Source organism: Maniola jurtina, chromosome 7 (genome assembly GCF_905333055.1).
Source record: "Maniola jurtina chromosome 7, ilManJurt1.1, whole genome shotgun sequence".
Taxonomy (NCBI): domain Eukaryota; kingdom Metazoa; phylum Arthropoda; class Insecta; order Lepidoptera; family Nymphalidae; genus Maniola; species Maniola jurtina.
The window spans coordinates 2,512,929-2,528,522 of NC_060035.1; the positions used below are offsets into that span (position 1 = coordinate 2,512,929).

The 15,594-nt window shown below is 39.0% G+C and overlaps 1 long non-coding RNA gene across 1 annotated transcript; it reads right to left on the bottom strand.

Moving 5' to 3' along the window:
• Positions 1 to 638: 638 nt before the first annotated feature.
• LOC123866631 lies at positions 639 to 6,881 on the bottom strand. The gene is made up of 3 exons (XR_006796233.1): positions 6,872 to 6,881; positions 5,555 to 5,561; positions 639 to 692 (listed from the first exon to the last, which is right to left on the bottom strand). It is a non-coding gene; the product is annotated as an uncharacterized LOC123866631 (long non-coding RNA).
• Positions 6,882 to 15,594: the final 8,713 nt, after the last annotated feature.

Consider the following 15,594-nt stretch of genomic DNA (forward strand, 5'->3'; position numbering starts at 1 on the left):
TCCGCTAAGAAAGGATTTTGGAAAATTCAATACCTAAAGAGGTAAAACAGGGGTTTGAAATTTGTGTAGTCCACGTGGACGAAGTTGCGGGCTTAAGCTAGTCATACAATAATTGACGAATTTCTTAATGACAAGATCCCATAGAAACAGTTGACTTTGCACGCCCAAGATAGTGTAAAAGTTATATTTCGTGTTTAAAAATTTGGTATTTGGACTTTTGGCCAAAAGTTAACAGGTAAGTATTTCTTGGCTTCTTGGAAATTCTAATCTCTCACTAATTTTCAAAAATTCCACTCAAGCGAAACCGGGGCAGATCAGTAAGTTAGTTTATCTATCATGTTAAACAAACTGTACAGCCGTGTGTATTTTTCAAAGGTAGAGTTTTAAAGTCGTTAATAGAAAATTAGGTTTGCACCTGTCATGTTATCAACGTAAGTTGGTATTTACCAGATAGGACTTTATTACACAAACATACAATACAGTCTATCTATGATACAGGTAGATTTCAGGATAGATATATGTTTTTATATTAAGACTAGAAGATGAGCGTGACTTCGTCCGCGATTCAAGTTTTTGAAAATCCTGTGGGGACTTTTTAAAAAGTAGCCTATAATATCCTCTCCTAGGATAAACTATTTTGGAAAAGAAGTAAAATGGCGGACTACTAGGCAGGCCAAAATCTTCAAAGCCCTCTCTCTCGTTTATGAAGAAAGAGGAGGAAGAAGAGGAAAAGGAGTGGAAAAAGATGAAAAAGACAAAATGTTGCTGTGTTGTAGGCTAAAACGCTGGTTCGCGGTCAACAAGGAGCCAGCAGGGATTTTAGTCAGTGGGTGTCTAGTCTAACATATAATAAAACCTTTAAAAGTATTGCTATATGTGAAAAAAGATAGCATTAGATTTAGACCTGTCAGTTTAGTTTAGATATCGACATGAGCACCCGGCACCGGCGCACCGGTTGATCCGTTGCACCATAATTATCTATTAATGGACAAACGATAGGTCAATTGGGTTGTTCGGAAACTAATCTCAATAATAAGCACATAATTGTTTCACTTTTACTTTTTCTGACGGGATGGTTAGGCTTGCACACACATTAGATATGTGACAGCTTAAGGCTGGACGGATGGTTAACACCATCGTCAGCGCTGACAGATCAATACGCATTTGTGAGAACCGTTCCTGAATATCACTGACTGATCTACGCTGCTGAGCTGCATCATTGAGCTGTGCGTGGTTGTACGCGCATTATGTGGCTTTGTCTTTTCAACTACTGTGAAGCTCTCCTGAATAACGCTGACAGATCGGCGCAGACTATAGCTACGCGCTAAGCGTCGGCGCTGACAATCAGCGTAAGAAGAAAACCAGCTTTATCAACTACCATTGTGCTGACAGAGGGTTTGTTTACAAGGGATGCAAGACTGCAAGTATTTCACCCTAAAACGGAATAATATTCATAAAAATAAATAAAATTGTAGTGCTTGTTTCAGATTAAATAATTGTAATTTACCTTCCACACTAACTTTTTTAAACTAGCAAGGAAAATGCGAACATTTTTGCGCTCACCCTTTACAGGAAAACGGTGACATCATTCATTTGACCTTGACGTCACGAGCAAGGCACGATTCAAATGTTTTTAGACTCTGAATAAATAAATTATTCAAGTTTCCCCCAGTTCATACTCTAAGAAGATTCCTTCATAGATATGTCGGCGGTACCGACTTTTAGCTGTCAATACTTTGCTCACTGAACATTACGTCATCTCCCCACTGTCGTCGTTGGACTATAAAATCAGACACGCTGTGCGTAGCGAGGCATTATTCGTCCGGTTGTTGCCGAGAACACTTCTCAGTAGGAATAGTCTGTCGTACTGTAGGTTTTAGAGTAGTGGTTACCTAAAGTGGTACTGTTGGTTAAACGAGTTGTTATTGTGGTGGTTAGGTTAGATGGTTGGTTTGGGACCGGTGTAAGGGGTGGAGGAGCCGGTCTAGGTAGGTTAGGTTAGGTTTACCTAGTTACGCTGGTAGTTGTGACATGCAGTAAACGGAAGTATTGTTCTTAACACGTCTGAAGATCGCCTAGTGATCGAAGCAGACCCTAAGGGTCTTCACCTGCCTTCATCAATTCTTAAACAATCCTCGGCTCGATCCGACATCAGAAGTGGGATGAACCGTGGAGCCTCTTCAGCTCCACCTAACCACATCGAAGAAAATAGCTGGCTTGTTGCAAGGTCGAGCCAAAACTCTTGGAGATACGTGAATCAATTACCAAAGCTTGGAATATCTGGAAACGAGTGGTTAATGGTGACAAAGACAAGGACATCTGATTCAAGTCCAGGAGGTGAAAGCTACAGGTAATCTGCACTTTTTCAAAATCTTAATATTGCCGCTTTGTGTGAGGACAGGGGCCTCCTTACTTCTGTGTTTTGTAAGTTGAGGACAGGGGCCTCCTTACTTCTGTGTTTTGTAAGTTGAGGACAGGGGCCTCCTTACTTCTGTGTTTTGTGACGTTTGTGTGTGTGACGTAAGTTGAGGACAGGGGCCTCCTTACTTCTGTGTTTTGTGACGTTTGTGTGTGTGACGTAAGTTGAGGACAGGGGCCTCCTTACTTCTGTGTTTTGTAAGTTGAGGACAGGGGCCTCCTTACTTCTGTGTTTTGTAAGTTGAGGACAGGGGCCTCCTTACTTCTGTGTTTTGTGACGTTTGTGTGTGTGACGTAAGTTGAGGACAGGGGCCTCCTTACTTCTGTGTTTTGTAAGTTGAGGACAGGGGCCTCCTTACTTTTGTGTTTTGTGACGTAAGTTGAGGACAGGGGCCTCCTTACTTTTGTGTTTTGTGACGTAAGTTGAGGACAAGGGCCTCCTTACTTTCACTATTAGTCGTGTCCAACGAGGAGTAGGGCTTCCGTGCGTAATCTGTTTCGTACAACGGTACTGTGTTCTTTTTTTTTTCTTTGGCAGGTCGAGGGCGACCTGTGGTCAGAATGGCCATGTCGGCGCTGATTTAAGAAGGCGAGCACGAACGCGCACGAGCAATATCGGACAATCCATGAATCAGGGACGGTGGGGACGGACCGGTCACCAGCTAGCTCCCGAGGACGGTCGCGCGTCAGAATGGCCGTGACGCGACGATGTTAAAAGAGTTTTACTGTCATAGACACCGCACAGTTACAGTTAACCACATACCCTTAACAACAACCAAAAAAAAAAAAAAAATTTTTGTTTTTAAGTTCAGTTAGATGCCAAGTCTTGTGATTAGTTCTTTTGTTTTCTGGTTCTCTTTTGTGATAATCGTCATGACGTTATAAACCAGTTTTGGAATCAAGTAATCCGTTTAGTAAAGAATCATTGATGACTCTTGTGCAGAGTTAAAATAAATTGGGACAATGAGTTTCCCCATGAAATCGAATAGCTTGCATTCGGAAACCGGGCACTTACTGGCGATTCCTTGATTGGGATACGCGGTGGTGTGGCGATTGCATACTTTTATGGATAGTGTTCAAGGCGCCGTAGCGCACGATACTATGGCTTTTAGTATTGTAATTCGCAAAGAGTGGAGAAGGTGAGCTATTGCGACATTTGAAGTAAAGAGAAGTCAATAATGTGATCTAGTTCAGATGTGAGTATCAATGCAATGATTCTTTAAGGAGATCTTTTCTCGTGAAGATGAAATTAACGACTCAGTTAGACGCCACCGAGTTTCTTGCTGGTTCTTCTCGCTAGGTTGTGGCATTCCGAACCAGTGGTAAATTAGTTTTGAATAATGTTTAGATCATGATTGATTAAGAGTTGCAATAGCAATTGCGCTCTAATCATATGAACTGTAGTTTAGAATCGTTTCAACTAAATTTCGCGTCGCAACATGTCAGTAGATAGGTTCTTGTAATTAGGTTTTGGTTCTTCTCGCAGTGTTAGCCTATTTTTTAGACAGATGATCAGTTGAAAGTGATTTCTTAACCTAGGTTGGTTGTGTCAACTTCCACGTCAAGTGTTGAGATGTGATGAATTAGTCAAGCCAAAGAGCCCTAGAAAAAGCCGTGATGGTCAGAATCATAACCAATAGCATTGTACGTTAATTATTGTAATGTTTCTGGTTTACAGAGGTTTACTGACTGAGGGGACGCTGATGTCCGGTCCACTAGTGTTGAGTGGTTGAGGGGACATTGATGTCCAGGTTTAGAATGAGAAAGATGTTCATTGACAGTTAACTGCTAGTCAGGATAGACGAGCGGTATAGTGATTTTGTGGTTATGGTTTTGTCCTCACATGCTTTGTGACATTTAGCGTACGAGGACGTACGCAGGTCAGAATGGCCGTGTCGGCGGTACCGACTTTTAGCTGTCAATACTTTGCTCACTGAACATTACGTCATCTCCCCACTGTCGTCGTTGGACTATAAAATCAGACACGCTGTGCGTAGCGAGGCATTATTCGTCCGGTTGTTGCCGAGAACACTTCTCAGTAGGAATAGTCTGTCGTACTGTAGGTTTTAGAGTAGTGGTTACCTAAAGTGGTACTGTTGGTTAAACGAGTTGTTATTGTGGTGGTTAGGTTAGATGGTTGGTTTGGGACCGGTGTAAGGGGTGGAGGAGCCGGTCTAGGTAGGTTAGGTTAGGTTTACCTAGTTACGCTGGTAGTTGTGACATGCAGTAAACGGAAGTATTGTTCTTAACACGTCTGAAGATCGCCTAGTGATCGAAGCAGACCCTAAGGGTCTTCACCTGCCTTCATCAATTCTTAAACAATCCTCGGCTCGATCCGACAGATACATATATTAATACTTCAGGCCGGCAAAGTCGGGGCGAATCAACTAGTTTTTTTTTAAATCTGGGATTACCTATTGAGCTGTTTAGTAGGGATCAAAGTCTGCACACTGAATGAGGATTCATGTACGATGTCACAAAGGGATCTATCAGGTGGTAATTGATTGATGATTGCGTAATGGTGGCTGTAGTAGAGTAGGTACTTAATGTTCTCTTTTGACCCATCGAAATGTTTATTAGGGGTCTGCCTTTATTGGAAACGAGTATATACTCTATCCACAGCGAAAAGTTACTACGGGGTTCTCTCTGTTACGTAATCTCATACAAATGACAAAGACAACAAGTCAGTGGGCGTGACGAACCAATCAAAAACGAACCTATGTTTTGGTTTATTTTTAAGTTCTTTAATCGACTAGTACCACAGTGAACTAGAGTGAGGGAACTCTCGGTTTGATCCTGAATCTACGGTAAATTAAATATTGGGCTATGGGTGACGTGAAATCAAAGGAAAATAGGCGATTCATAGGCTACATAAGTAGCATCAAATATAGGAACAGGCCATAAGAACATTATCGTAAAAAAAGTTAGGGAACTGTGGTAGTACGAAAAGTATAGGACACATATAGGACCCTATTGAGCCGGACTCTATAGCACTCGAGTACCAGGCAACCTCTCATCCAGGAGACCGTACTTCAGAGCAAGCTCTTGGTGAAGGATTTGGGCTGCTTGGTTAGGTGTATCTGTGTAGATTCTCAGTGTTATCTAAATATATATAAGGAAAAGCTGACTGACTGACTAACTGACTGATTGCTCTAGGTACTCGTATTAATATGACGTAGACATAGACATTCAGTAAGAAGGGATTTTTGAAAATTCAACCCCTAAAGGCGGAGTTAAATGTTTGTGTAGTCCACGCAGACGAAGTAGGGCATAAGTTAGTTATTATTATAAAGTGAGAACTGACTAAAGACAGAAGAGCGCTAAGTAATTTGTTATCACTTATCAACTAAAATACTGTGTTGTGTATAACACCTTATACCAAAGTAACTTATTAAATAGATTAGTTGATTACCGCTGCTTAGCATCCGACGGAAGAAGGTTGTTATAACTCTTATATCTCAACTTATTATACTACTATTAACTTATAACCATTAGATAAGAAACATTAGACAAACGGACAAGTTAATTTAGATTTATCGATCGATGAAAGTGAAATTGATTTTCTTTTTATTGAGATTTTTATCTTGATTTGTAAGATAGGTATTTTAAGAAATTACTAAGATTTATTAGACGTTTTTATTGATGACAGATTTGTACGCTTAGACCTATAAATTTAATATAATCGAAACTACTGGAGTGGAATTTGTAACTTTTTTATTTACTTTATCTTTAGATACCTAGAAAATTTATTAAATCCATACTAATATTATAAATGCGAAAGTGTGTCTGTCTGTCTGTCTGCCTGCTACGTTTTCACGGCCCAACCGCTGAACCGATTTTAATGAAATTTGGTACAGACTTGGGATACATCCCGGGGAAGGACATAGGCTACTTTTTATCCCGGAAAATTGAAGAGTTCCTACAGGACTAAAAAAAACCGAAATCCACGCGAGCGAAGCCGCGGGCATCCTCTAGTTTAATATAATCGAAACTATTGGAGTGGAATGAGTAACTTTTTTATTTACTTTATCTTTATTAAATTCTTTATTTAAATTTATTAAATTCTATTAATTTTATATTTTTATTTAAATTTTTTAAATTCTATTAATTTTATACAAAGTAATATCTAGGTTGCAATAAATATAATACTTACTCTGAAACTACTGAACCTAGTTACCTATATCTGTAAATTGAGCTTTTGAGTGCCTGTAAAATTCTATCAAAATTGATTCAGCTGTTACTGTTCATCATACAAGCTTGAAACGCCAGTTCAAACACAGTCAGAGATTAAAAGTTTCATTTGTAAAGTCATAATTACTAATTATCCTGAGAAAGTTCCCGCTCTCGTTAATTAAAATTCAATAACTCAAGTTAAAAGGTAAAACTAACTGACGCTTATCACACTTTCGATCTGTTTCGATTCACAAAGCCGTGCTCCAGTAACCCCGTTTACACGATTCACAAATATGAACGAGCCTTTACCGTCCACTCTGACCTAGGGTTGTCATCACTCATCGCCATGAATACAACCATTATCAAAATAATATAATCATGCTTGAGAGCTAATATAACATTGAAGACAATTAAATTCAAATTTTTTTTTTTTTTTCAATTAGACTTGTACAATTACTTTTGAATCGTCAAAAGCATCTACCACTGGTAAAAGGTTTAAGTATTATAAATCTGTATTACCTAATATTTAGGTATAATAAAGCGTCTTCCCATTAAATAAATACAATCAAAATTTAAAAAATCCCATCGTCGCACTTTTGTGGCGTACTATAAAAATATGTTCATTCATACATTCATAGTAAAAATTTCAAAATGGCAACTATTTAAATTGAAAAAAAAAAATTGTTACCTATTTCTTGTACGCTGATACAAAACTCTTCGTGTGCCAGTTTGAGTCTCACTTAACTTGTTTTTCAACTATTACTATTTTTAGGTGGCTACTCGCAAGGGGGCAACCCTACTGAAACGCTACTGAAGCAATCATCGTATGGGAACTCCATTACGTGAAACAGAGGAAGTGCGATATTCAATCCAAAACGCCGTATGATACAATCAGATCGCTCTGCGTAAGATTACGTTGCGTTATGTCACCGAAATTTGGTAGGTACTAACTAAACAGACAAACAGTATTTATCGACTGATCGTTTATTTAAAGGTTGGTTTCAGCAACACAGAGCAAGAGAGCAGGTGGGTCACATGATGTTTAGTGATTACCGCCGCCCATGAACATTTGCAGCACCAGAGGAATCGCCAATGCGTTGCCGGCGTGTTGCCGGTCATTCTGGAACCTATTAATCCACCCCTTGATAACCCCGTGTTGAAATCTAGTGGAGAATCGATGGATACGGTATCTAGTAGTAAATACCTATTATACATCGAGCTTTAGACAGAGATGCTTGTGAGCTTTTCTTTCTAATCGATTTAAGTCAATTCTGACGAAACGAGGATCTCAATCGGACACTTATTCGGGTATTTATTTATTTTTGACATAAAAATCTCGATCTATTTCAATACTTATTTATTTTTAACCGAGTAGGCTCAGTTATTTAATAACCATCTGATTAAGCCCATATTTGTGTGATACTAAAAATCTGAATCTACAAGCTGCAAAGTATTAATTAAGTAGATTAAACATTGTGTCGCTTAACTAAACTGAACCTTAAAAATCATTATCGGCTTAATTATTTAACTTTTGACACCATTGACCGATCTAATGAATGAGAATCGATGTATTGTGACAGAGTAGATTCGTTTAGCGATAAAGAATAAAACGACGTATTACGTGATTAATTGTATTGAAATCAATTGGAGTAGATTACCTATTAGAGAATGAGCCTGTGTAGGCCAGACTGTTTTCACTTTATAAAAGCTGAAAGTCTATCTGCGCATCGTCTCCAAACACAGGGAAGAAAAATCCCACCCTAAAAGTTTAATATGTTTTGGGCTTTGGTTAGATATCAAATCAATGGTCTTGGGTTGCTGGCAGAAGTTGTCACGTTACTAAGTGTCTGGCAATGCATGACATGATTTCTAATACTATCACGAAGAAAGTATAAAAAAAGTTGACTACTTTGACAAAAAAAAAATCTGTCTTTTTTACCTGTTATCTACCAAAGCCATCAAGATCCAAACTTCATAGTCCTTGATCGTTTAGACTCCCTGTCGTGGAGACGATGCGGAGAGAAACTTTTAACTTTTATAAAATAGCGAAGGTCTGGTCCTCGCGGGCTCTTAGTCCATATTGGTTAATCACTGGACGCTTGTAACCGCAAATAGAAATACCTCTTCAAGTGGGTTAATTTTTACCCTAGTTAGTAACTGACATGCCTATAATGGAGGTCTGTGACCGTGTTTATTCTAAGAGATTACGAAAGATTTGATAATAAAACCCGTAAGCAATTTCTATCTCACCCCCTGGGTGCATGGTGCATTTCGACCATCCGTTGTGCCAGATCCAGAACAAATTGTGGAACTAACTCCCTTCGCCGGCGTTCCAACTAGATTAACAACGCGGGGTTTTTCAAGAGGCTGACCAACGAATTCCTGAAGGCCGGCAACGCATTGGTGGTTCTTGTTGTGGTGCTGAAAATGCTTATGAGCAGCGGTAATCACTTAACATGAGGTGACCACCTGCTCGTTTGTTAAAAGGTTGGTAGGTAAAGAATCTCTATCTCACTCTCCATATGGTAAATTCGAAAGCGTTGTTTTTTTGTTAGTTTATTGGTTTGTTACTTCCTTCAATTAATTAAGAGTGATTTTTTGCATGGCTTCTATTAGGTACTTCAAAAAGTTAGAGGTGCGTGCACGGAATCGAACCCCCAACCCATCAAATAGGAAACATACCGCAGACATCAGACTATCGCCGCTCCACTTTGCAAATATGGCATGATGATTGCAAAGAAAGTTCTCACATACATGTCACTCGGTCATCCAAATAGCAGAACAAACAATGTAACAGTGATTAACCCATACATGATCAGCGGAACTAATCCGTTCCGAAGTGTATTGATGAGTGTGCGCGTCTGTTGACTCGAGGAGTCAATAGTTACTTCATAACGGCTGAATAGGGCTGTGGTATACTGAGATATATTTTAACCGATCAGGAGGGGCACGGAATTAATGAAACTCCATTCAATTCCATTTATAATATTATTTTTAATAAATGTATTATCTGAATTTTCTCTAGTCTGATCTGGTGGAAGGCTTCGGCCGTGTCTAGTTACCACCTTAGGGGAAAGCTGTGCCGGCAATCGATTTAGCATTCCGGTACAATGCCGTGTGAAATCAAAGGGGTATGGATTTAATAAAAACTGCCATACCCCTTCCAAGTTAGCCCGCTTCCATCTTAGACTACATCATCACTTACCACCAGGTGAGATCGCAGTCAAGGGCTAACTTGTATCTGAATAATATAAAAACTTTAAGACAGCCAACTTAGGTAGATAGACGATCTCAACGAGTCACAGGGAGCCGCTAGGTTCAGGCGGTGAAAGACTGTGGCGTATGGAACTCCCTGAAACACCTATGTATATCCAGCTGTGGACGTCTGTCTGTATGTGAGCCGGCGATGAGTTAATGATGGTGATGAATGATGATGCTTGGAAGACACTGGAAATAAATTCACTTTCGGTTTCAAATAACTGGTGTGCAAGCGGCCTAACATTGTGTGTGTCCGTTGCATAATAAAATGTATTGTGTCAGCGACATCGCCACGCTATATAATTAATGTAATCCAGATCTTGTAACGTGCGTGTATTTCACTAAGAGGGGTCTCTCCGTCACTCGCTTCATACAAACGTAGTTCCAATTTCATTTGAATATTAAGCAACCAAAGTTTATGAAATTTTGCAGATATAATATATTCTACAAACTAATATCTATGCCTGTGGTTTTCCAGATTTCTGTTAAAATATTCGGTCTTAAAGTTACGCGTTCTTAAAAATTCACGTACAAATCTTTGAGCCCCTGTAATTTTAAAACTACATATTTTTAGAAAAATCTAAATCCCACCAAAAACATTTCATGTAAAAAGGTTGCCAAGACTCACAAGTTCATAATGCTTTCACTGTTAAAAAGTTATGAGATCTCTAGTAGAGCCAAGCCTCTAGCTGAGCTTAGAATTAATTGCGCTGCCCATGGGACCTATCCCAAGTCCAAAGTATATAGCTCTTAAATGCTCTTGAGTATATCACATTTATAACAATAAAGAACAAGTAACTCTACTTACAAGCTCTGATTCTACAAACCCTAAATCTTGGTTAAAAAAGGACGGCTTGGCCGTTTAATGTTCGTGGAACTTTTATCTGATATGACATTATCTAGCCCGGAATAGCTTGTGCGACAATCATGAAGTATAATACAAATTAGTAATTGTCGAACAAACTATTCCTTATGACCTTAATATAATATGTTATGTCATGTAATAGTTTCACGAACATTAAACGGCCAAGCCGTACTTTTTTAACCAAGATTTAGGGTTTGTAAAATCAGATCTTGTAAGTAGAGTTATTTGTTCTTTATTGTTATAAATGTGATATACTCAAGAGCATTTAAGAGCTATATACTTTGGACTTGGGATAGGTCCCATGGGCAGCGCAATTAATTCTAAGCTCAGCTAGAGGCTTGGCTCTACTAGAGATCTCATAACTTTTTAACAGTGAAAGCATTATGAACTTGTGAGTCTTGGCAACCTTTTTACATGAAATGTTTTTGGTGGGATTTCATTTCTTTTTGTCAGGTGCCCTAGATTTTTTTTTTGGATCTATTTTTTGTAGGTACCTACATCATTTTCATGGCCCGCTCTCTATCGTTACCTCTTTTTTTAAAAGCTTTTATTTCACTTGCAATGTATGTAACTATGTTTGTTTGGGTGGAATCTTGCAACTCAATTTTAAAGCAGATATATCAAATTTCAGTCTTTTAGGACTTCAGGAAACACATTTTTTAAATGTACAGACTGGGAAAAGTTTATTTTCCTGTTGTTTGAATGAAATCCCTAGCCTACATACCAAATTTCAGTCTTCTAAGACTTAGGGAAGTACCTACTTTAGAACTTTTGACTAGAGGGGTTTTGAATGGCAATAAATCTGAAACCATAACAGGTAGACAATTGATACTTGGTACGTTTGATAAGTCTGTCAAGGACATATTATCCTGAAAATATCAGCATTCTAGCGATAGACTTTACAAATAATTTGATTCTCCCATACGTGGGAGTGGAGGGGGAAAATTTTGAATTTCTTAATTTTCCTGTAGTTTGTATGCAATTTCTAGTGTACACACCAAATTTCAGTCTTCTAGGACTTCGGGAAGTACCCTAGAATTACAGACTAGAAGTTTTGACTGTCAATAAATCTGAAACTATAAAAGCTAGACAATTGATACTCAATGCGTTTAATAAATCTGCCAAGGACATCTTATCCTGAAAATATCAGCATTCTAGCGACAGAATTTACAGATTTGCTTTACCCATAAGAGGCGTAGAGGGGGGGCATTTCCAATTTCTTAATTTTCCTGTAGTTTGTAGTCAATTTCTAGTCTACATACCAAATTTCAGTCTTCTAGGACTTCGGGAAGTACCTTAGAGGTTTTGAGTAGAGGTTTTGATGATCATCAGTGAGGGACGAAATCGGCGTATTTTAGGTATCAATAAATCTGTAACCATAAAAGCTAGATATTTGATACTTGGTATATTTGGTAAATTTGCTGAGGACACCTTTTATTGAAAATTTCAACTTTCTAGCGTCATCCAGACCGAAGTTATGACGGGTCGAAAATACGGCGAAACACTTCGAGAAAAAGGTACGTAGCGCCCCGGCCGCCGTTTGGCTCGTCTTGGCGGGGGCACTGCCGTGCCCCCTGAACACCTCAGGCACAGATATTAGTTTCTAGAATATGTCTGCAAAATTTCATGGACTTTGGTTGCTGAGGTTATATTCAAATGAAATTAGAACTACGATTGTATGGAGCAAGTGACGGAGAGAGCCCTGTTAAGTTATTCTATTAGGTATGAAGGCTCTTTACGCACTGGATCCCGTCTGAATCTTACAATTGTTGATCTGCAGCGTAAGCGTTTTCCAAAGCCGTTAAATGAAATTCGAATCTAGTTCGCAATTCCTCATACAAATTGTATGGCTATATTTTGTGATATAGAATTCACGAATTCGTATCAAAAGCAGTAGTAGGTACACCTAAAGAACCTTATACTTACTGAAAGCTTAATCTTACAAATCAGTAGGTATAGTGCCATTTTGCCCATAAGGAAAATCCATCATGGATACATGGATACCACTGGCCGCGGGAAAGTAGGGTTATCGACGACCTCCTTGGCACAGCGGTAAGCGCTGTGGTCTTATTAGTGGGAGGTCCCGGGTTCGATTCCCGTCAGGGGTTTGGATTATATAATTTCTAAAACTCTGGTCTGGTCTGGTAGGAGGCTTTGGCCGTGGCTAGTTACCACCCTACCGGCAAAACCGTGCCGCCAAGCGATTTAGCGTTCCGGAACGATGCCGTTTAGTAACCAAAGGGGTGTGGGCTTAATAAACACTGCTATACCCCTTCCAGGTTAGCCCGCTTCTATCATTGATTGAATCATCAGTTAAGTACCACCAGGTGAAATTGCAGTCAAGGGCTAACTTGTACTATATCTGAATAAAAAAGGGGTGGACCGACTAGAAACCTCACGGAGTTCCACCTCAGCGCCTAACGACAGGACAGGAGTTGGCAACTTCTTGTACCCCCGCCTGTGGGTGTCCTCCGAAACAGACCTACGTTTTGAGGTCATCATCATCCTCGTCATCATAGACTCCCACTGTTGGACATTGGTCCCCTATAGAGACTTCCATATGCCAGGGTCTTACGCCGCCGAAACAAAAAAATTGTTCCTACCTATGCCCGTTGTAGACTTTAAAAGTATCCAACTAATTTCATTAGGAAAGCAATAGTGCGACTTTTTTTAGCGTTTTAGCGTAGTAGCACATGCCGGGTATCCGCTAGTAACCAGATCAAATCACATCAAATGTAAATCAATAACGGAAAAATCATCAATAAATAAGAAGGTTTATGGTTCCGTATAAATTGAAGCCTCATTGAAGACGGGATGTTACTACATCAGCTTGTTACCACTACTTCCGTTGCAGCTATTGGAACGAAATCATTATTCAATTATAATCATTTCAATTATTATATTTTTATGTAACAGGGAAACGGTCAATCTTATAATTTATAATAATGGTGGATGAAGACATAACAAACCTTTCAAAATTTAGACTAACCTATGTTTACTGGAATGGATCGGAGTGCGCACAGGAAAGCGCAGTGTTGGCAAACTCAACTCTAGGTGGCCAGACGACATCAAACTTGTCGCAAAAAGTCGCTGCATTTAGGCGGCGCTAAACCGTGGCGTATGCGTATTTCCCTACCTACGACCTAAGTTCCGCAGTGGATGTCTTTCGGTTGACGCTTACAATAAAGTCTCATAAAATCTACAAAATTGTCATGACTCACGTTCCAACTCAAGTGAAATTTTGGCTACGACCAGTCCACCGGTCTGTCCGTAAAAAAATTTAAAAGCAAACTGTTGCACGTATTAATGCGCCTTACTCACAACCTTGAACGAAAAGCTGGAAGAAATCTCTGTTTAGAGATAAGCATTCCCATTGTCACTTAATTTATTATTACGTTGTAACTATAATATTGGTACATGAAAAATAAAAATAAATAATAATATCGTCACTTTCATAATCCAATGGGACGACAATCCGACACGACAGGAGAGAGATCAGGCGCCAAACGGCTCTGCGTGCTCTCCGAGGCACGGGTAGGCTCTATGACTATAGAGCGATAGAATTACACAAGCATATTTATATTACTGTCAAGGAACCGTGACTAGATTTCACTTTATCTGTCGCGATAAGTGTGACAAGTCGCAGGTTAATACATAGCTAATTGTTGCCATTCTTTAGGTATAGAGCAATTATGTCCTTATAAGGAAGTAATTGAGCGCTAAATCCTGGCCGCACCTAGACGATGGCAATAAAATTATGCAAATATCATAAATGTCGCTTTTGCATTATTGCATTGAGAGGAGCATGATATACAAGTACGCTGGAAAAGGTGTGCCATACAAAATGACTGTTATTTTTTGTGCCAATTCAAATATAGTAGATTGGAAAATATTTTATTCAAGTATACTTTTACAAGTACTTTGAATCGTCTAAATAATTTACCACTGGTTCGGAATGCCGTTCCTACCGAAAATAAATCAGCGGTTGCTCTTTTCAAGTGTTCAATTTACAATAATATGCCATACTATAGAAACAAGTGCAGCCTCGCGCATTGCTGGAGCGAGCCAAATCTATGATTTTTTGTCATTAACGATAATATAATATTTTTTCCAGGAGCATACTTTTATTAGATTCAAAGTACCTCACTGAGGAGGTTCGGGTTGACAAATCAAGCGGCTTTAAAGACAGACCGGCAATCGCAGGTCCAGCGTACTTATATCAGTAGAGGTCAGTGCGCTATTGACATGGTAATGTAGTGTTATGTGTGAACTTAATGTTAGGCGATTGTTGTTTTTCCTGATTATTTATTAGCATTGTTTTAATAACGTATACCTACAAAGTTACCATCGGCGCTGTTATTCAAAGCTCCCATTATAGGTAATATTATGAATGTGAAAGTGTGTTTATTTGTTTATTGGTTTGTCCTTCAATCATGTCGCAACAGAGCAACGGATGGATGCGATTTTTTGCATGATTATTATATATGCTTAAAGACCTAGAGAGTGATATAGGCTAGGTACTTTTTATCCCGGAAAATCAAAGAGAAGTTGGTTCCTTCAGGACTTCAGAAAAATAGGACGTTCTCAATTCCTTGCATTGAAAAATTATTATATTTAGTAAATGTAATTTAGTGCTTATTTTTGTACACATAGATTTATGTCTAGGTACTAGATAGGCATATTCTTGCAGCCATATCCCTATTTCGTAAACAAAAACAAAAGCCTTAGCTTATTACCTCCAACACGTTTAACCAAAATTGCATCTCAGCTTTCACCTAGAACGGACCCAATACTTGAGCCTTATTTAGCCCTACATGTGGTCAAAATGGCCTATTGTTATGGCATGGTAAAATAACTTAGAGTAAAAGTGTACACCGTGT